General features: G+C 42.9%; 1 pseudogene; it reads right to left on the bottom strand.

Annotated features, from left to right (window-relative positions):
* Positions 1–858: 858 nt before the first annotated feature.
* Positions 859–2,590, bottom strand: LOC118667735 (annotated as a pseudogene).
* Positions 2,591–23,027: the final 20,437 nt, after the last annotated feature.

Raw genomic sequence — 23,027 nt, 5'->3', positions numbered from 1 at the left:
GCCTTTTGCATTATATCGCTGATTCCCCTTTTTTAAAAGTATACTTTTATGGTCATGGCAAAATTGAGCAGAAAGTACAGAGATTTCCCATAGACCTTCTACCCCTGCTCATGCATAACCCACCAGAATGGCATATTTTTACAGTTGATGAACCTACCCTGACACATCATCACCCAAAGTCCATGGTTTACATTATGGTTCGCTCTTGGTGTTGTACATTCTATGGCTTTTATGAATGTATAATGACGTGTATAGCATTAAAGTATCATCCAGCGTGGTTTCACTGCCCTAAAAATCCTCTGCGCTTTGCCTGTTCATTGCTCTCTCCCCAAAGCCTCTGGCAACCACTAACCGTTTTTCTGTCTCCATAGTTTTGCCTTTTCCAGAATGCCATAGAGTTAGTCATATGGCATGTGGCCTCTTTAGATTGGCTTGTTTCACTTAGTAATATGCTCTTAAGGTTCCTCCATGTCTCTTATGGCTTCATAGCTCATTTCATTTTAGTCCTGAGTAATGTTCTATTATCTTGATGTACCACAGTTTATTTTTCCATTCACCTACTGAAGGACATCTTGGTTGCTTCCAGATGATTAGCTACGTTCCAGAAAGTGATTTAGCTGAGAAACTATACTGAGACCCCAATGATTTGAAAGAAATTTGAAATATTTAAATGAGTAAGTTGTTATACTCCATCCAATAGGTAATTTAAAATAAAGCCTGGGGGTTTTTCATCTTCACTGCACACTTTCTTCATGTCTCTGTCAAATATGAGAGAGGCCTCACCTGGTACAGAGTAACACATCTTCCTGCCCACTTATCCTGCTTCACCCTTCACAGCATTCATCACCATCTGCTGTATTACACATTCATTTGTTTATCTTCCTTTGTAGATTGTAAGATCCATGAGAGCAAAAATCTGCTCATTAACATGCTTCCAGAGCCTAGATAAATGTCTGGTCCATAGTAGGTCTTCACAACATCTGGGATTCCATTCTGTCCCAAGATGCAAGGAACACTAAGGAAGACATCTTTTATTCCATAAAGACCCTCAATTATGGTAGAAATTGGATGCACCCGCCTAAGATTCTTCATCATACTTTCTGCGAAATCTGCCACAGATAGGCCAGTGGCCCAGGATGCGTAGCCTTTCAGTTTGATCACCTCATAAGCACTGTCACCCACCTGTTTGTGGAACTTGTTTCCACTGTTCCTGATCTGCATCGGTGCCTAAATCAGGGTGCAGATTCTTTAGGGAGACACCAGCACCATTCACTCCACTCCACACAGGCACACTAGAGTCTCCATGCTCCCAAGGACCCACCTATTACAGCTCAATGGTTGAACTCCCAGCCTTTCCCCCATTAGGTAAGGGAAGCCCGCTGAATCCAGATGGCAACCACTTCCAATAACATGGTTTGTTTTTGAAAGCCGCTTAACTTCCAAGCCACGTAATTCAAGACAGCCACTGGATTGGAAACAACAAGACATTTGCAGTTGGGACTGTATTACACAACGTTAGGAATGATGCATTTAAAGACGTTCACGTTACCCTGGGCCACATAAAGGCGGCTTTCTCCTTCCTGTGGATGTGCCCAGCTGGGGTATCAACCAGCTTGGCGTTCGCAGTCACACTATAGTCTTTGCCAGAGACAATTTTTGGTTTTCTAAGGAAAAGGCTGCCGTGTTGGACATCCATAGCTCTCCCTTTACTTTGTCTTCTATGACACCAACAAGAGCAAGTTCATCTGCCAAGTCCTTCCTTAAGATACCGACGGCACAAGCCATGTCAACAGCACCCACCCCAACGACTGTCATCGTATTTTGGGGGCTCTGTTCTTCCTTAAGAAGAGTCACCATCAGCTGGTCCTTGAGGTTGCCATCTTGGCCTTGGAACCGCAAGGGCCTGGGAGGGCATGGTGGGCGGGCCTCGGTGGGCGCTGCGTTGGATGCAGACTCCGCGGCAGCTGCTCAGGTAACAAGTCAGAAGTTTCACGTCGGCACCCTTTTGAGTAGCAGGATGAAATCTCGGGGATGAAGTCTCGCGATGTCCGCTCGGCGCCGCCTGGTCGCGCACCGTCCTGGGTCCCACGCAGTCACGCTCCCACGCTCCCACGCTCCCACGCTCCCGCGGGTCCTTTGGCAGCCGCCATGCTGGTTGCCGGCGCACCGCCCGCCTGTGTTCACAGAGAGAAGCCATAAGGTGCTTGTTCCTAGAGTCGGAAGGTTAATGGCAGCCTAATGCTGCCTCACAACGCCTACGTCATTCACCTCCCTTCACGTCATCGCGTGGGCATTGGGTGAGTGCAGGGCGGTGAGGTGAGAGGGAGGGGGCTCACGCACAGTATGTTTTAGTATTGGTGGTGGTGGTGAATATCTCACGGTGCCTCCTTTAGAAAGTAAACTTCATCACAGGCACGTATGTGCAGGGAGAACAGCACACCCAGGGTTGGGACCCCCTGGTTTGGGGCTCCCGCTGGGGCCTAGGGTCGCGCCCCCCGCAGGTACAGGGGGGACCGCCGTCTACCAAGCGCCACGCGGGCGGGTAAACAGGGTGTAAGTTCGTGGGGCCGCAGAAAACAGGAGCTTCCATTTTCAGAGGAACGTAGGTTTATTTAGATAGGGACATGCTGGATACAAAGGGCTGGAATAAATGAGCCCTCGTCCACATAAAATAATAGAACATTTTAATAAAAATCAATATTTTTTTCTTGAACAGTAACTTACCAGACACTGAATAACTGCACAAAATTAATAAGCGTAACTCAAATAAACCTATTTTTCTTGTTCTCCGAAAGCGAAATATTTCCTGTTGTGCACACCAAACAAGTCAGAACAACTAGGCTAATGGCGTGGCCATCGGCTCTAGAATATTCGCTGCTGGAATTAGTGGGGAGAAATGGTGCGCCTGCGCGTAAGGCACGTGAGGGAGGTAAATGCAACATGATTACAGTAATCAGTCATCAGCAAACGGTGTAGTCCGTGATTAATAATTATGTGTAACAGGATATTATAAAAATTAAGTTACAACATTTTTATTAAACGTTTCTTGCATACCGTTATATTGGCTGGGCCGCAAAAATATTCCTTGTGGGTCACATGCGGCCACGAGTTTGACATGCTTGATCTACACACTCCAAACCTAGGCTGTCTGGCCGCAGGTCTGGAGACTACTCTGCCGTCAGCGTTCCCCAGGTGGGTGCCAGGCACGTGCACACTCCGCGCCCCTGCCACCACGTAGGCTGCAGGCTGCCCCACGTGCTAGGATGGAGCCCTGGGGGCAGTGGGAGGGGAGTGGTTTTAACAGACAGGTGCGTGGGGGATTGAAGATTTCGGGATGAGACTCAGGACTTTGGAAGGCAGATGCTGGAGATGAGGGAGGGGCATCCCTGGCACAGAAGCACCTCCAGGACTGTTTCAGGGAAAGGCCGAGGGGACCAGAGTATTTCGTGGGGTGAGGAGGCAGAGAGGGAAGCTTGAGGGCATCGGGTGGAGGTGCTGAGGCCGGGTGGAAGAGTTTTGAGTTCTGTTTGTGGAGAGGAACTAACAATGCAAGAATGGCAGACTGGAAAGGATGTAGAGATAATGGAATTCCGGCTCCTTGTTTTACACAGGGGGAAACTGAGGCCCAGGTTTACACAGCAATCAATGGGCAACATTGGGAAATCAATCACGCAGCAGGCAGAGTCTGCAGCATAGTCAGGCACCTGTGATAACCCCTGGTGGCAGGAGCTGAGGGTCCACGGGTGGAAGGGAACACAGTCCGCCCGGGTCTGGGGCAGACGGGGCTCATGGGCACCAGCTGGAACTGAGGAAAGAGTCTGAGGCAGGAGCTGTGCTGTGCCTGGATGTGTCAGGGCAGCAAAGGAAGAGGAACTGGCAGGGATACACGAAAAGAGACCAAAGAGATTGGAAGCCTCTGGTGCCAGAGAAATCAAGGCCGGAGAGGATTTAAAGGAGGAGGAGTGGCAGCCAAGGGTTCAAGGCTATTCAAAGTTTGATTTGGTTATGGACCAAGGACATGGCTGTGTGCGTCACTGCTGTGAGAGGCACCCAGACTGTAAGGAGTTGAGGGGAGAAGGGAGGAGAGCAGACGGAGGAGGTCAGCACAGGCAGGGGATTCCAGATGTTGACTGAAGTCAGGAGGATGGGCTCTTGAGGGAGAAACAAGTTAAAGAGTGTCTGTAGGAGAAGGGAGATAGGAGAGTATTTTTTGGCTTAGGGGAATGAGCTAATCTTGCATGATGGGATTAAATTTTCCCTTTTATTTCATCTCTGAGTCTTAGATCTTTCATCTTTAAAACAGGGATAAGGAATGTGTTATAGGCTTGTGAGGATTAAATGGAAAAACACATGACTAGTGCTTAGTATAATGCCTGGCACATTATGACACGTAATGGACAGTGGTTATTTTTAACATTGTATTACTACACATTTTTGAAGGGCCTATCCCAGAATCTTGCAGCCTAGAAAGGATTACATTTTAAATCTTGTTATCTTGTGTCACTTTATGGGGTACATTTGATTAATATATATGGTTTCACATATTTTGAAAGATTGGGCTGGAAACGGGCCCAAAGAAGCATTCTTTTTATTGCTCATGTACATGTGGAAATTATACATTTTAATTGTGTTATTATATGAGCCAATTTCCTCCTCACGGGTGATGGTGGGAGTTCACCCTCTCGGGAGAGGGAATTTGGTTTTGGATTTATTACTTATATCTGCAAAAGGAGTAAGAAAGACTAAAATAGGACACTTTCTGATAAGCAATTTGACTTTTTCTTTTTTCATTTTGATCTGAAACCTGTAGTCCAAGATTGAGGTAATCTTTCTTATTTTGAAAAAAGTAATTTTCCATACGTGGGAATGATCTTGTTTAAGCAAGGATAAGTCATAGATGAATCCATCTATGCCTTTTCTCTTGGAGGAATACATCTGTGCCTTTTGGTGTGAACTTCATGAAAAAGAAAAAAAAAGCCCACAAGGCACACTACACACACACACACACACACAGTATGTGTGTGGGGAATTTCCGGGAAACCAAAGGGCAAAATCTTTTTCTTTTTAAAGAAGACACCTATGATACCAGCTAGCCAGCACAGCCACATGGCACGGGAAGGAATTAGTTATAGTCCTAAAAGAGGGATAAATGCATCTGGTGTCAGATTAACCCCAGCAAACAGTTTTGCTTAGTTTGAAATACTCTGACTCAAAAGCATGCTGATTTGAGCGTGAGAAATAGATGTGTAAGACGACTTCTCAATAATCAGAATGTAGTGGTTGCATCTTAGGTGGACGAAATACAACATGGATAGGTCTTAAAAACATAATGTTGAGTGCAACAATGAGAAAAATAAGGATTTATGATGCCATTATGTAATCTAAAGCCACATACACACACCAAACATCCCAGCCTATTCTTGTAGAGATATGTGTATATTTACTAGAGAAGTTGCCTAAGAGGTAGGGGGGCATCAGTGTTAGGATCAGAGATAAGAGAGAAAAAAATCTATAATAATAAAAGCGTAATATGCTAGACTGGACGTCCTTCCTTCCAGACAAAGGTGTACCTCGGCAGAGGTGGCAGAGACCCCCGGCCGTGGCGGTGGCGGGTGGGGGGCTGGGGCCAAGGCCCTTGCACGAATTTCATGCATCAGGCCTCTAGTAAAAATATAAGAGAGGGGCTATGCACAGGCTGATAATGATAATGTGCTATAAGTTGAATATGATTTTTAAAAGGAGAAATCTTTTAGTTTGTGTTTTCTTCGTTGCCATATAATCAATCTGATGCAAAGGCAAAGAACTTGCAGGCAAACATGTGGTCCTCGTGGTAACATGGGTTTCAGGGAATTCCTCAGAGCAGTTTTGGGTGGTGGCTTCCTGAGGGGAAAACAAGGAAGCTGTGGTTTCAGCCAAATGTCAGAATCAGGGCACCACCTGCTTTATAACTTCAGTGGACGCCCTTCACACGCTGATGACTGTCCCCTGCCCACCTGGGTGGGACCTGAGCCTGACTCCCTCAGGGCTCTTCCAGGGCTGTATCCCAGGATATTTTTACAACTTATGTTTAGACCTCGTTCTGGTGGAAAAGTTATTTTATGAGAACAAAAACAAGCAATTTGGGAACATTTTTACAGTGAGAGAAATATGATTATATGAGAGCACAGATGAAACACTTACTTTTTTTTTTTTTTGGTTCATGATGGTGAGAAGGCTAAAAAGGGCTAATTCTAAAATCAAGTAACCCTGATATTTTGGGGGCTAGCAATTGGAATCCATGCCAGCAAGTAACCTATAATTAAGTCATTGCCTCCCTCCCAGAAACTGGTCTTGCAGAACCTGTTACAGAGGCCATAAAACTGCGAACAGTGCACTGCTCTGGAGGAGGGTTAGAGGGTTGTTAACGCTGGCGCTAGGCCTGGAGACCCCCAACACCTGAGGGCCTTCTTGCAAGGCCCGTGAAAAGGACTGGAAACATAATCCATATTTTCGGGACAAAAGAAGCCCCCTGCATGTTTCTATACTCAGATTTGGAAGCTATTCCCTGAGTCCACTGGCGTAATTAAACAGTGTCCCTCCATTTCTTTAAAGCGTCACTTGGTTTTTCTTGGGTCTTCTGCAACAATGGTGGGATAGGAAGAACCTTAACTCACCTCCTCCAATGGACTTAACAAATATACAACTATATATGGGACAATTCCCTCTGAAAGGGACCTGAAAATCAGGTGATCAGAGCCTCCAGAACAAAGGATAAAAGATTGCATGGAGATGGAAGGAGAAGCAGGGATATCCTCCTGCGCAGGGGATGTAGGGGTGTAGGGGCCGGGGGTGACCCACATCCCAGTAGCTACGATCCACAAACAGGAGGGATTTCAAAAGTACGGAGGCTTTTCCTGAGGAGAGAGGGATTCTAGTTCCCTACCCCTTAGATTCTACACAGGAGAGACAACTCCTCCCCCCCCCAAAACACCCCCCACCAAAAAAAAACAAAAAAAAAAAAACGAAACAAAACAAGACACCTGGGCTTTGTCTACCTTAACATTTTATAGTTAAACCTTTTTTACCCTTAAGATGCTTGCTTCAACTACAGCTTGTATGTGGGGCTAGAAAAGTTCTTGGAAAGAGTTGAGCGTTGATCTTGTATGGTCCATCTAGCTAGCAGGGATTCTCTAAATGTGGGCCTGGCAACAGCAGCATTAGCATGGAACTTGTTAGAAATGCAAAATCTCAGGCTCCATGGGGATCTCCTGAACCAGAATCTCTGGGAGTGGGGACAGACTATCTGGTTTAACAAGCCCTCCAGGTGTTTGTGTGGCAAAGTTCTAGGATCACTGATCTAGAACTGATCCCTGTGTTTTAATGTGGCTGTACAGCCTTTCCTCACTTGTAACCTGCCATCTTTTTATTAGGACTAAATTACCTAAGCCAAACCCCAGACACTTACATTGGAATCCCTGGGAGGCAGAGCCTAGGCATCAGTATTTCTTATGTCTTCACAGATGGTTCTCATGTACTGAGAACAAATGACTTACCCTCCTCTGGGCTTCAATTCCCTTACCCATCAAATTACAGGACTGTGCAGGCTCTCTTTAGAGAACCACTGATCTAGACCAGGACTTCTCAAACTTTAATGTGCACTTGAATCAACTGGAATCTTGTTAAAATACAGAATCTGAATGAGTAGGCATGGGGTGGGGCCTGAGCTTCTGCATTTTTGAAAGCCTCCAGGGCACACTGATACTTCTAGATTGCCAACCATACTTGGAGAAACAAGGATCTGGGAGCAGGGGAAAGAGCATTAGCTGAGGGGTCATGGTTGTCTTTCTGTGGATAAATATTTAAAAAATTTAATAGCTGTGAATTTATTGTTAGGAATACTTTACTTAGAGCAAGTGTTGTGGCCTTTGATAGATAGCAGTGATAAAGCTGGCTTTTAGGAGTAAGCCCATTTAAATAAATAATAATAGAAGTATATGACAGAGCAAAATTATGAAGATAGGATGGCTCAAGTTTTGGAAATGCTGAGAAGGCAGATGCAAAAAGAGCTATGAGAGCTGATAAAAAGCAACCCTTGATGTTGATTGGCTGAGTGAGACTATATGTTGGATCATTTATGGGGTAAGCATTCTGCAATACTTATGGACTGGGTTGCAGAAGTCATTATTCAAAAAATATTTATTGAGTGCCTGCTTTGCACCAGTTACTCTTTTGGTCACTGGGGGGAGAGACAGAAACTCATTATGTCCACAAGAAAATTATAAGAGGATAAGAGGTCATGAAATAAATGTCTGCACTTTTCATTTAATATTTCACTATAAAAATGAAAAAAATGTCTTGTTCACTAACAGCCAGGAAAGCTGTCTTAACACAGTAATTCATTCATACACAAATCAAAATCAGGGTGAAGGAAAGTTCTGGCAACTTCTCCTGGATAGAGCATGTTTACTGGACATGGGGAAAGGAGTTGGTTTGCTCCTTTCCACATGGGCTAATTTCTTGAACTAGCTAAATGGTCTTTATGTCCTATGCTACCAGGATGCCTTGTGACAGCCCATGTGGACAGAGCTCAATGAGTGTGAAAAAGAAGTCACTAACTCTGATTCAAAATAAAATTTCTAAATAATGAGGCAGGAGCACAGCACAATTCAGTGATACCTGTGATCCTGGACCTCTGTCCTTGAACATGAATGGGAACTGCCAACTGGTCATTTTCCCTCTTATTTCTATACGACATTGGGAACAAATGACTTACCCTCCTCTGGGCTTAAATGCCCTCCCCCATCAAATAACAGAATTGGGCAGTCGCTAAGTTCTCTTTAGGCATAGCATTTTGATACCTATGATTTTAAAGTTGAGAAGGTCATCTAATGGAGAGTGTATGGGGCAGACTGGGGGGAGGGCCCTTATTAAAGGTATAGGCAGACACTGAATTGTAAGAATTGCATTTTATAATAATATCTTTGCCGAACCAAGGTTTACAGAGAAATAGGCACGTTAAAAATAAAATAAAACAAGACTTTGTTTGAACTTAATCTGATTCTTTTCTTTGATTTGAGGAGGTTAAGGCTGTTGAGAATATGACCTGAATTAGGTCGACCCAGCCAGAGTGAAGGTATAGTCAGTGTTTGATGAATTTAAATAATGTAGCCAATGAAAAGTATAATTTAACTCTTTGTCACCAACACACATATAGGAATGGACAAACACACACTTCCCATTCTTAACTGTGAGGTTTGTGGAATTGGAATGCAGCCATAATTGCTTGTGCCTGTCCACTCTGGCTTGCTTGAATGCAGAGGCATGGAGAGGACCTTCCTAGCCAAGTCTCCCTTGCTTCTAATCTGCCATCTGGAGACAGAGGTCTAAGATTGATCTTACTTAACCAAGAAGGAGCCAAAGGGAGGATGGAGGTCTGATTGATGGCTTTGTTGCTTGATGTGGAAAAGAAACAGACTGGCAGAATTTGTGTATAATCCCTAAGGAGAAAGTGTCTTTGTGCTATATTTCTTTTTGACCTGAAACCCCAAAAGCAAGTTAGTTAGAAATTGGAAGAGGCAGTTCCAGAGTCTGGATTTATTTGAGTTGGGGGAGGGGGAGGGAAAGCCTTGATTACAAAGGAATAAATGCTTTACGTATATGCACCAGATATAATGCAGGATTTCCTGGTCTGTCTTTCTAGGCACCAGGAGCCTCTGATGAAATCAGTTATCTCAATTGGGAGTTACTCCTTATCGTGTAGCAGAGCCTGATATTAAAATTTCCTGCCCAGGAGTTGCTGGAATCCGTGTGTTCCCTTCATGTGATGACAAAATGATTGCACTAGCTTCCTGTCACCAGCATAATCTTTCTGCAGAAATTGGGGGAGGTCAGTCTTTCTGATGAGCCAGGTCCCCAGCTTGCTTTTCCTTGCTGACACAAACCAGCTTGGTTGCACTTAACAGTTCTTACTGTAAGTGGTGCTGTTGGACCATTTCCTCGTGTGCACTTCCTTTTGGTACCATAAGTGCATTCAGAGGATGATTTGATATCAAAAGAACCGTTCCTTGTGACTAGTAGAATAAACTTTCTTCATATGATACTTTCTTCTTACTGTCCCCTTCTAGTTTGCATGCCTGAGATTTCTCTTATGTGCAATAAAAAATTAATAAAGCAGTACAGATGATGTGGTGGTGCCCACTGGAAATGTCTGTGTTCAAGTGTAAGAGGAAAGCGGAGGGCTTGAGGATGCCTAGCAGCTGTGGTAGCCAACGGTGTAAATAGATAGTGTAGGGGAAATTGGGGGAGTAGACTACAAATTACAGAAAGCGAGTTGATCATTTATATATAAAGGAAGTAATAAAAGGAAGCCCAGAAAGGTGCAGGAAAAGGAGGAAAGATTTGCCTTGATGATTAGCCAGGAGAGGCCATTATGGGCTAATTACATATGGGAAAGCATTGTAGTATGTATGCATGTTTGTGTGTATCTGCATGTAAGAGTATTATTTGTATAATCAAAAAATGGGATTACTTACTTTTCTCTCGTGGCTCCTTTCATAAGTCACTGTCCCCTGGCAGGCCTGGTTACTTTTTCCCTAACACAGAACAACAGCTGAGCCTTATTACCCTGGCTCTAGGAAGGTTATGCTATGTAAACATTGCATCCGTAAGTAACTCACTCCTTAGAGAAAGTGTCATACTTAAAAACTGTGACTCCTTTTTAACTTGCATTCTTTATTTCAGAACAATAAGGGACATTAGGCTTTTATTTTATTGGAGGAGTGAGCTTAGTGGCTGATGTAATTGATAAACTTGTTTTTCCTCCATTGTCATCAGCCAAGTTTTTGTGGCACTAATAAAAGGAGAACACTGGGCCTAACTGGTTTGGTTCAGTGGATGGATTGTCGGCCTGTGGACTGAAGGGTCCCAGGTTTGATTCCGGTCAAGGGCACATGCCAGCTTGATCCCCTGGTAGGGGGTGTGCAGGAGGCAGCCTACCAATGATTCTCTCATCGTTGATGTTTCTCTCTCATTCTCCCTCTCCTTTCCTATCTGAAATCAATAAAAATATTTTAAAAAAAAGGAGAACACTGGATTGGTACCCCCTGCATAGCATACTGGGACCAGTTTTTACAGATTGCAAATGCAGGCGCTTTGGTCTCGGGAAATCTGGCAGGAGAGGGTGGTATACCTATTTCCTTCTGCCACACTTTTGGTGAAAGGAATTAGACTTTTAAGTCAGGAAATTCAGCAAGATGAGTTAGAACTTTGCACAAAAGCAGTGCAGGAATTGCAGCTGGTTGAACATATGATATGGAAATGTCTTGCTAAATCAAGGTCGGTGGAATGTCGCTCTCCTGGCGGGCTCCATTTCTCCTCTTGCTCTCTGTGCATTTCATGTAGAATGGAGCAAGCAGGAAGCATCAGCATCACTTGCTTATGGAAAGACCTGATGATTCAGATGTTTTTCATTAGGAACTGGGTGTGGGCTTTTTTCAAGTTAAACTAAAGCTGCAGTTCTAGCAGGAAGAGCCCCCCCTATCTGTGTTTTCTGTTTCTGGATACTCTTCCTTGGAGAGCCGGATTTCAGCAGGAAGGGTTGTTAATGGTGGGTTTTGTGCAATGGAAACCCTATGGGAAGAATAGGAAAACGGTAGAAACAGGAGGTTATGTCATGGACTTCAGCACTTTATTTAGAAGCCATTGATTTTAGCAACACATTTTCCTAATGGATGACTGATTTTTCTGGTTGTGCAAACAGTATCCAAATTATCAGGCAAATATTTGGCTCAGGAACAAATATTTTTACCATATTGAGCCAATCACCTGTGCTTCCCAAGGTAAGGTGACTTTTCCTTTCCCTCCATCTTGTAATTTGTGCTTGTTGGGAGTAAGCTTCCTGTGGGTCCTGCGGATTGGCTTCACTGTTACCTGTAGGAAGCTCTAAACATCCTTTTCAGACAGAAACACACTTTGGCTAATTGTTCCTGAGTTCACATTTGGTTGGTTGGTTTGTTTTTGCCCCAGGATGCATGGGGCTTTCCTGGGGGAGAGCTAGCTTTGCTATATCAAGAACTTGAGGCTGGGGGAGGGGGAGTGCTGCTCAGGACTAAGCTTACAAACTGGCAGGTGTTTAGGTGGGTGATCTTGGTTAACTCAGAATCTTCAGATTCTCATGGGTGAGAATTAGCCACCCACACTCTGCTTGGCAATGTGTGCCCTTGGTTGAAACAAGACCCAGATTGAATGTTGGATGAAGAGACCAAATCAATATTCATCATCATTTAAAAGATTTTTTTTATTGATTTCAGAGAGGAAGGGAGGGAGATAGAGATAGAGATAGAAACATCAGTGATGAGAGAGAATCATTGATGGGCTGCCTCCTGCACACGCCCTACTGGGGATCGAGCTGGCAACCGGGCATATGCCCTGACCGGGAAATGAACCAAGAGGTCATGGTTCATAGGATGACACTCAACCACTGAGCCATGCTGGCTGGGCTTCATTATCACTAAAAGCAACTTAGATTGGTTGAAAAAAATCTATCATAGATCTGATCACAAATCAGTGACTGAACCTGAGAGAACAGAGTGAGGGCAGGTTCAAGGGGAAGCCATTAGGTAGGTTTTCTTTCTCATAAGCTATCTTGCCTTTCAGTTTCTTATTCCCATTCCTTAAGGATGCCCCCTGGCCACGCTCTCGGGCCCTTTCCTCAGTGCCTGGCCTGTGGAAGAGGAACCCACGGTTTCACAGTGTTAGGATATATTTAGCCTCCCAAGATTTCTATTTTAGTTAGGGAACTCTAGGATAAGAGCAGGTCACTCTAAGCTCTTAGTAAAAATCTGAAATGGTAGAATTTCTTATGAAAAGGGGAGATATTTTTGGACGAAAGAACTTTCCAAATGAGCCTGTTTCTTTGATGCTTAAAATATGCCTTCAATTAAATTAATTCTTATTCTTCTTTAATTCAGATAATACATGCCATAGTTAAGAGATTTGAATCCAAAATTTGCCATTAACTAGCTATGTGACCTTGGGCAAGTCACTTAATCTCTCCAGGCCTCAATTTTATCACGTGAAATGGAAGAAATAATAAGCTTTTCAAAGAGTCTTTATAAGCTGCAAATGAGGACACACACACACACACACACACACACACACACACAATCTCCTTGTTCTGATAAGCATTAGGATATTCTGTAACATTTAGTTTCCTCCAGGGAAATCAATAGAGACTGGGATGGAATACTTTTTATTTTGTATTTTTTGAATTTTTAGCCATATAAATGTATCACCTACATAAAAAATTAAAATTAAAATATCTGTAAATTACTTACCAGGAATTTGTTAATATAAAGAAATGTCACCTTACTGGTGTCTCGTTTATGCAGTACAAGTCACTGATGAGCAAGTGCTTCACAGAACTGATCTCATTTCATCCTTACACGTGTTGTGTGAAGAAGGTGCTCTAGACTCAGTCTAGAGCAGTGGTTCTCAATCTTCCTAATGCCGCGACCCTTTAATACAGTTCCTCATGTTGTGGTGACCCCTAATTTCATTGTTACAAATTGAACATAATTAAAGCATAGTGATTAATCACACAAACAATATATAATTATATATGTGTTTTCCGATGGTCTTAGGCGACCCCTGTGAAAGGGTCGTTCGACCCCCAAAGGTGCCGTGACCCACAGGTTGAGAACCGCTGGTCTATAGGGTTCATGGTTGGGATATCAAAGTAAGGGGCTTTGGCAGCTGTAGTCTGTATACATAATAACTTTAAAATATTTTTATTATAAAATATTTCAAACATACAGGAAAATATAGAGTAGTATTTTTCTGTAATTACTTGGAATGTTCTTAAAGGGTGGCCATAGAACTTATTATCCATATTGGGATACTTTTAAGAGAGAAGGGGTTGCTGTTGATAGTTATCCTGGGATTACAGATGTAAATTCAACAGCTCTGGGCAAACTGGGTGGTGTGGTCACCTGGGAACCAAGCATTGCCATGTTGAAGTACCCCCTGCGCCTCTTCCTGGCCCATGTCCCACCCCCTTTCCCTGCCCCAGACAACCGTGATGTTGATATGGATGTGCATACTGTTCACAGTTTATGCTCAGACTACATATATGTGTTATAAACTATACAGAGTGCTCCTATTTGTGTTTCTAAATGTCCCATAAATGGAATCATATGTTCTCACTTTTTTAAACCGTAAGGCATTTTCCCTTCTTTTCCTGGACAATTAAACAAACTAGGGCCAGGGAATAATGATGTATTAGCTAAGGTTCTTTTGATTGAAAGCAACAGAAACTAATTGTGACTAGCTTAAACCATGAGGGATTTAATGAGGAATATTGGGGCACCTTAAGCATCCATAATTGAGAAAGAGGAGTTTCAGAGTAGCTCCTGGGATATGAGTGACATGTAGCTTTTGAATCGCTCATGCACCCATCATCAATATGGTCAAACCACAGTGGCCCTAGTCTCTGTATGTCTGAGTTCCAGTAGTCAAATTCCAGAGACAGTGAGGGAGAATCCAATTGGGCCAGGCATTCTTTGCTGGGTCAACCCTTTGTATATCATCAGGAATGGAAGATTATGAAATAAGGTCATAACAACTGAGAACTCACCTCACAGGACTGGGACCCCCAGAGATGGGGAAATTGTTAGCTGGGCAACTAAAGAGTGACAATCACAAGTGAGCAGAGAAAATTTGGAGAGGAGAAGGAAAGCTCTATGGTTATGGTTTCTTCTGAAAAGGAGCAGAGGCAGTGTTTCCATTTGGGAATTGCTTCCGTGAATTTCTTGGGAATTTTACATGGACTCCCAAATTCTTGAGAAAAGTTGAAATCAAGAAAATTGGGTGAAGTATTGTAATTCTCCTGTGATAATTAAGGCTTATATAATCTGTGTAGAGACCTGACTGGTATGAAGAAATCCACTGATTTGAGATTGAGAGCAAGAGCAGGAACAGTTGATGCACGGATCTGAAGGTCAAGGTCGACATTTCTGGGAACGAGGACAGGAGCAGTAGGAGAGAAGAACTAGTCAGTCTTTCTGTATCTGTTTCTCTCAGTGTGCTTTCATGTCTCTGTCCTCTGCTGATAGCGAGTAAATGTTAATAAGTTTACAGGCATAGTATACTTTTCACAAATCCTGTGAGTGCTGTTGTAAGAAATACCAAGTTTTGGAAGCAAAATATGTCATTAAATTGGCAATTCTGACATCTGCTTCTCTGTGGTGCTCTTACATTTGCCAGGAGACCCAAATATTACATTATTTGAATTCTGTTGGAGAGAACAATTGATGTTTTGTGGGGTTAAGAATTTCATTTAAAGAGTGATATTCTTTAAATATTTGTGGTATTATTTTCCAATTTTTAATTGATCTTAGCATTTATCTTGTTAATGTTCATTTGTTTTTCAAAATGTTTTCTATTACACTGTATCTTTATCAGGTAGATACAATTTTTATATGTTATTGGATTTTATAATCTTGTCACAATATGTTGATTCATAGTATTAGCAAACTGTCCACTTGTTATTATATCTTTTCTTAACAGAAGACCATGAAAACTTTTCATATAGAAAAGTTTTACAGAATAATTCTGTGTTTATTATTTTTTTAATCTTCACCCAAGGATATTTTCCTTGATTCTAGAGAGGAAGGGAATGAGAATGAGATAGACAGAGATAGAGAGAAACATTGATGTATAACATTGATCAGTTGCCTCCCATATGTGCCCCAACCAGGAATTGAACCTGCAATCCAGGTATGTGCCCTGACCAGGAACTGAACCCGAAACCTTTTTTTTTTTTTTAATAACTATATTGTATTGATTTTTTACACAGAGGAAGGGAGAGGGATAGAGAGTCAGAAACATCGATGAGAGAGAAACATTGATTCACCTGCCTCCTGCACATTCTCTACTGGGGATGTGCCCGCAACCAAGGTACATACCCTTGGCCGGAATCGAACCTGGGACTCTTCAGTCCACAGGCCAATGTTCTATCCACTGAGCCAAACCGGTTAGGGCTGAACCCGAAACCTTTTGTTGCACAAGATGATGCTCAACCTGTTGAGCCACCAGACTGGGCTGTGCTTATTCTTATGCTTTCCTGTTATTTTTCAAAAGCATGTAAGTAAAGTGTTATGAAATTTCAGAATAACATAAATTCAGGAGGAATTTTCAGATATTTCATTTACTTATCCCATAATCCCAATGATTAATATCTGTCAGAAGTTTGGACAGTGAAAGGGAATACCATCCTCTATTGGATACTTGGTAGAGTTAAATGATAAAATGTTATTGTGGAGCCATTCTCACTAATGATGCCCCTAAGTCAGATATGTTGGAGGATCTCAGATACGTAAAGAGAACTGCTATTAGATAAAAACCTGGTTGATTTCAGTTCCTTCTGAAAGTGGGAAAAATCAGTTCCATGAGAATTGAAAAGTGATCACTTCCTAGGTTCTGAGGAAACATTAGAAACGGGGAAGAAAAATGCCAAAACAATGAAGGTGCTTTTGGCTTCCCTTTGAAGTTGATAACCATGTTTTAGACCAGGGGTGGGCAAACTTTTTGACTCGAGGGCCACAATGGGTTCTTAAACTGGACCGGAGGGCCGGAACAAAAGTATGGATGGAGTGTTTGTGTGAACTAATATAAATTCAAAGTAAACATCATTACATAAAAGGGTACGGTCTTTTTTTTCTTTCAGTTTTATTCATTTCAAACGGGCGTAGTTTGCCCATGGCTGTTTTAGACCATAAAAGCCCAATCATTGGCACCACTTTTGGGTTAAATTAGTGTGTCCTGAAAACACTATGTTAAAATGCAGTTGTGTTCACTATTTACTTGAGTTGATTTTCAAATTAATGTGCCCTCTGTATATGTGCTCTGTGGAAATGAACCTTTCCTGGAAGAATCTCATGGAGAAAATTGTTCGGGCAGGGTACATAGAATTGTTGGGACCAGTGTTCCTGATAAATAGGTAAGTAACATCTGAGCTAGGCCTGGGCTGGGCTAGGGACTTGAGGATGGCATGTGCTCACAACTCCAAAACTGACTGGCTTTGATATCGTAGTATTTCACTGTCAGTCATGCAAATTCACCCAGACTTCATAGTGAAAAAAATCCATTCACAAGGTAGGAATACTGGATTGTACAGCATACTTGTTATTTAGCTCCATGATATAGATGAATATAAAATAGTTTTTAAGAAATTACTTTATAGCCCTGGCCAGTGTTGCTCAGTTGTTTGAGCATCATCCCATACACCAAAAGGTGGTGGGGTGGATTCCTGGTCAGTGCACATATCCAGATTTCAGATTTGATCCCCAGTTGGGGCACATGTGGGAGGCAACCAATCTTCCTCCCTCCCTCCCTCCCTCCCTCCCTCCCTCCCTCCCTCCCTCCCTCCCTCCCTCTCTAGAGAAAAAAGAAAGGAAAAAAAAGAAAAAGAAATGACTTTAGCTAGTAATGCTAAAATATTTATTCAGATATTAGTCATATATTGGGGATCCCTTTCTAAAATCTACCATACCAAAAAAAAAAAAAAACCCAAAGAAAAATTCCACGTAGGTTATGATTAAAAATGACTAATGAAATATAATTTATAGAAAATATATTTCTTTTTAATGAATACCTAAATTGTATTTCTTTAACAAAATTCACCTATTCAAAGAGTATAGAGTTTCCTTTAGAAAAGTAAATATTTTTGCCTTTTATAACAGGAGGAACTTTGATAAGGCTTCCTAAAGTTTTTAATAATCTGTTACTATATATCATTGATGGTTCTAGATACTTTGGGGGACACCTGGAAATTAAATCTTCATCTCTAGTTGATCAGTCTTATTATTTTTAGGTAAAACTGAATTAAAAGGAAACTATTGGCTTTCCAAAAACAATATTTACAAGTTAGTCAATTAACATCAAGTGCTTTTCAAAGTTGGGGCCAGTGCATGAAGGCCAGGAAACTACACCCACATTATTTTGCCCATTGGCTTCTTGTACTGGCATTGGGAGGCTGATAAGCAGTCCTTCAGGATTCCTAGGCATCCTGTGGCACCTCCAAAAACAAACCACACAGGAATGGGAATTTCCATGTGTTAGGCTGACAACTCCTTTTGCACTGTTACAAAGTATTTAAGGGTCAATGAAAATAAATTTTTTAATCCTTAACGCTAGTTCCCTATTTTGCCTATGATGTTATGCTAGAAAATGTGCTGAAAAGGTAATCAGACATAGTTCATTCTTGCTCTCAAAGACAATACTACCGATACAAAGATTAAGAATCATTATATTATATTATACTATTATATTATTTGTAATTATTATGGTAATAATAAATTTAGTAAATATAACACCAATAAAAATTATTTTTAATAATAATAATGGTAATAACAAAATAATCATTGTAGCAATCACTTATTAAGCCCCTATTATGTTCCAGGCACTGTGCTGAGCAATTTCCACATATTAGCTCTTTGAATATGATCATCAACCCTAGGAGGTAGGTAGCATTATGTCCATTTTTCAGGTGCAGAAACCTAGCTTTAGGGAGAGAAAGCAAGTTGTCCAAGGCCACATATGTAGTCATTGATGAAGGTGGGAAAAAAATATTTGAAGTCCAAGATGTGGGAACACAGGAACAAGTGCACTAGACACACGTGAGACAAGGACCTTTACATCACTTGAACATTCACTTAGTGGCCTTACAATGAAGGCAGTAGAGAAGCAGCAAATTCTGTTGGGATTGCTGTGTGTTATTTCATTTGGACATAGTGAAAGGGAACAGAAGGCTCAGCGGAAGATGGTATTTTAGGAGAAATCTAATGGGCTTTCTCCACCACCCAAAGGTGTTTGGGCAGATTAAAAAGGGAACTGGTGCTTCCTTAGAGGAATGACTGCCTCATGACATTTTCCACCTGCTTTTCTGGCGCTTGTCCTGTGCTTTTGGCATTTCTTCGGCTCTTAGAGTCAATGAGTCAACAGCATGTTTTTAGCATTCCCTGTGTGCACTGAAGTAGACTCCAACTCAATAGGAATACTTAACTACCATGACCAAATGTGTGTGCCAGCCTTCTCTGCCAGCCAGGGCATCCGAGGTGGGGGTGGGAGGGTGGAAGAACAGAACATACAAAATTATATATAAACTAGAGTCCCGGTGCACAAAAATTTGTGCACTCGGGGGTTCCTCAGCCCAGCCTGTGCCCTCTCACAGTCTGGGACCCCTCGGGAGATAATGCCCTGCTGGCTTAGTTAGGCCTGCTCCCGGGTGGCAGAGGGCAGGCCCAATCCCTAGGTGCAGCCCCTGGTCAGGCTCAGAGTAGGGCTGATTGGGGAGTTGGGGCGCCGCCCCATCATGCACAGAGCAGGGTGGATTGGGAGGTTGCGATGCCACCCTCAGTCACGCTCAGGGTAGGGCCGATTGGGGGGTTGGGGCACCGTCCCCTGTCACACTCAAGGCAGGGTCGATGGGGAGGTTGCAGCGCCACTCCCTGTCACGCACAGAGCACGGCCCATCGGGGGGTTGGGGTGCCGCAGCCTGTCACACACAGAGCCGCAGGGCGATCACGGGGTTGGGGAGCTCCCCCCATCAGGCATAGAGCAGGGCTGATCAGGGGGTTGGGGCGCCTTCCCCTGTCACGAACAGAGCAGGGTGGATAGGGAGGTTGTGGCCCCGCCCCCTGTCACACACAGAGCCGCAGGGCGATCAGGGGGTTTGGGCGCTGCCCCCTATCACGCTGATCCCAGTGCTGGGAGGCATATTACCCTTTTACTATATAGGATAGAGGCCTGGTGCATGGGTGGGGCTGGCTGGTTTGCCCTGAAGGGTGTCCTGGATCAGGGTGGGGGTCCCCACTGGGGTGCCTGGCCAGTCTGGGTGAGGGGCTGAGGGCTGTTTTCAGGCTGGTGGGTGACGGCAGCTCCCAACCGCTCCTTTTTTTCTTTTTTTTTTTTTTTATTCTGGGCCAGGTTTAGCTCTGAGGCTCCAGCTCTTAGGCTTCCGCTGCTGAAAGAAGGTATCTGGTTTGTTTGCGTTCTATAATCGAAACTCTGTATCAACTCCAGCTCTGAGATCCTGGCTTGCTGAAAGCATGTTTCTGGGGTTTTGTTTAGCTTCTATATTTGTTACAATGTTTGAAACTGCAGGCTCAGAGGCCGGCAAGGCAGGCGGGGAACGTTGGTTTCCTCCATCACTGAAGCAAGCAAGCCTCATGTTAGTTTCAAGCTGCCTGGCTGCCGGCTGCCATCTTGGCTGGCAGTTAATTTGCATATCGCCCTGATTAGCCAATGGGAAGGGTAGCGGTCGTATGCCAATTACCATGTTTCTCTTTTATTAGATAGGATATATATGTAAGTCATTCTAAGTCTCGAAATCACTCAAGGGTTTATATTTCTTTAATATGTTTTTATTGATTTCAGAGAGAGGAAGGAAGAGGGAGAGAGATAGAAACATCAATGATGAGAGAGAAGCATTGATTGGCTGCCTCTTGCTCGCCCCCTACTGGGAATCGAGCCCACAATCTGGGCATGTGCCCTGACCCGGGAATTGGACAGCGAACTCCTGGTTCTTGGGTTGACACTTAACCACCACTGAACCACACCAGCCAGGCTCAAGGGTATATTTTTTAATTGGGCGATTTTACCTGCTCCCTTTTGCAAATTCTAGTAACTTTCTTAATGGAAACCTGACAGAAATTAATCTTTTAACAGTGCTTCATGAGTAAAAAAGAGAATCATCGAATGATTTATCTGGAAGGGACCTGAAAGATCTAAAGTGTTTCATAGAATATTAATGTCCTTGATATGTTTTGGAAAAGGGCCCCATAGATAAAATTTGGAAAATCTGGGTTAAAGTTGAGTATTCTTTCCTATGGAACTTCAGTCTTTAATATGCTAATACGCTTTGTGAATCTGTAGGATAGGGGATAGAGTATGTAGTGTTAAACACTTATTTTACCCTAAATTCTCTTTTTGGGAAATGCTGATCTTGCTGATCCAGCTAGTGTTTTCTCTACATGAAGGTGCTGGCTGACACCTTTTTTTTTTTTTTTTGAGAGCAAGGAAGTCCCAAGGGAAAGGGAGGACATATCAGATGCTCCTGTTTCATGCCAAGAATTCTCAGTGAGATGCCTTTCTCTAGACTAGAGGCTCAGAGAAGGCTGAAAGGCATCTCTAGGCAAACAGAGCTGCCCTTCATTGTGACCCATGCTGCCAAGAGCTCTGAGTCAGTTCAAAGGGGTGACCAGTCCCTAGAAGCAGGAAAATGTTTTTATCCCTGACCTAGCCCACCGAGGACACACAAATGGGAAGGGCGATGTCACCACTGTAGTCACAAAGGTAGTCTGAGTCTCTTTCCTTAAGCAAACTGGTCTTGTGAATTTAGGTGGGGAAGCACGAACTTTAAAAAAAGTTAAACTAATGTCTTTTCTGTGGGACCTCTCAGAGCTTTGAATATGAAAATGTGCATTGTGAAGCTCCAAGAATGGGGTAGAATGTGCAGGATTCTAAGAAGTTACTTAGCCACGAAATTCTTGTTTTGTGCAGTATTTGGTAGGCACTCATGTTCTGAGGAAAACCCTTTGAGAAACACTGATCTAATCTGACCTTCTCATGTTACCAGTGAGCAACTATGGGCAAGACATTTCTTATCTATGGGGCCCTCTCAGATTCCATTCTCTATCACTGTGACAAATTTATTAAAATTAACTGGACCAAATTTGGAGGTAGCTTTGAAGATATTTCTTTAGTTTATAAAACTTTCTTTTGTTTCAAGGGCAAATTACTCTATATATCTTTAGTTCCCGTTGTCAAAGCCTACAGATTAATTCCACCAATCTTTTAAAATATCACCTATGCCCCAAACCCTTTAAGTACAGTGGTGGTTTACAAATATATAGACCGTAATTCTTGCTATTCATTAATAATGATAAATGCAACATTTATGGCAATAATATAAATACCCAATATTTGTCCAGCACTGTACTAAGTATTTTAATCCTACTAACAATTTATGAAGTAGGGATTATAATAATGCCCATTTTACAGTGAGGACACAAGGTGAGGAGAGGTTAGGGGATTATTCCAAGGTCACATACAGCTAGAGGTGAGAAGATATACGCAGAAAGGTATAGCAACATGGGAAACATTCCTTATTAGTGATACAAAGTGCTATGTGAATTCAGAGAAAAAAAGAATTTTCAAAAGACTTGATCAGCAAAAGTGTGAAGGATGTGGTGAACAATTGTGATTTGGTCATCCATTTCTCTTCCCTCTGGAGCAGTGGTCGCCAACCAGTGGTCCATGGTCATTGGACCACTGGTGGTCCGTGAGGTCCAAAAGGTTGGTGACCGCTGCTCTGGAGCACAGCACCTCCTTCCTTTGGAGGAATCGTTTTCCCTTTCACTGCAGGGTTCTTTTCTGGTAATATAGTTGGGCACATTCCCTTGTGCTGGGCCAATCAGAGTCTTTGGGAATTTGGGGGTTTGAACTAAGAAAAGTGACTTTCCTCTTGACTGGTAAAACTGTAAAGTCTTGTATGAGATGTGCCTGACTTGCCTTTAGTCCGGTGGAAGGAGCTGAGCTTTGTTGGGACAGGATGATGGAGATATCAAGACTGAGGCAGGTGCTGAAAGTGGAGAGATGAAGTCCTGGAGGTTTTCTGGGCAACTGTAGGCGTGGGGGCGATGTCTTTACTGGGGTAAAGGCCTTACCACCTTCTCTTCCCTGGGAATAATACTGTCCTTTTTGCAAAATGAAATGTTATTAGAAAGTGATTTAAAAACCCCACATTATAGAGATAGGCACAGATCCTTAGAAGGGCTGAGGTCTGTCTGGTGCTAAGCCAAGGCTCTCTCAACCACAAATTCAGGGGAATGGACTCTAGGGTTTTATTTTTTTAGTCTGTTCTTTATTTACTCCTATTTTCTATGGGATATTTCTTGGTTTTGGATTTCAGGTGAGCTTTAAGGAGACGGGGCAGACCATCTCTAGCCCCTGCAGAATGAGAGGATCCCTGGAAAGGACCTATCAGTTCC

The sequence above is a fragment of the Myotis myotis genome, unplaced genomic scaffold (genome assembly GCF_014108235.1).
Source record: "Myotis myotis isolate mMyoMyo1 unplaced genomic scaffold, mMyoMyo1.p scaffold_m19_p_12, whole genome shotgun sequence".
Classification (NCBI taxonomy): Eukaryota; Metazoa; Chordata; class Mammalia; order Chiroptera; family Vespertilionidae; genus Myotis; species Myotis myotis.
Note: the sequence above shows the minus strand (reverse complement) of the source record. Positions and strands in the feature narration are given on the sequence as shown.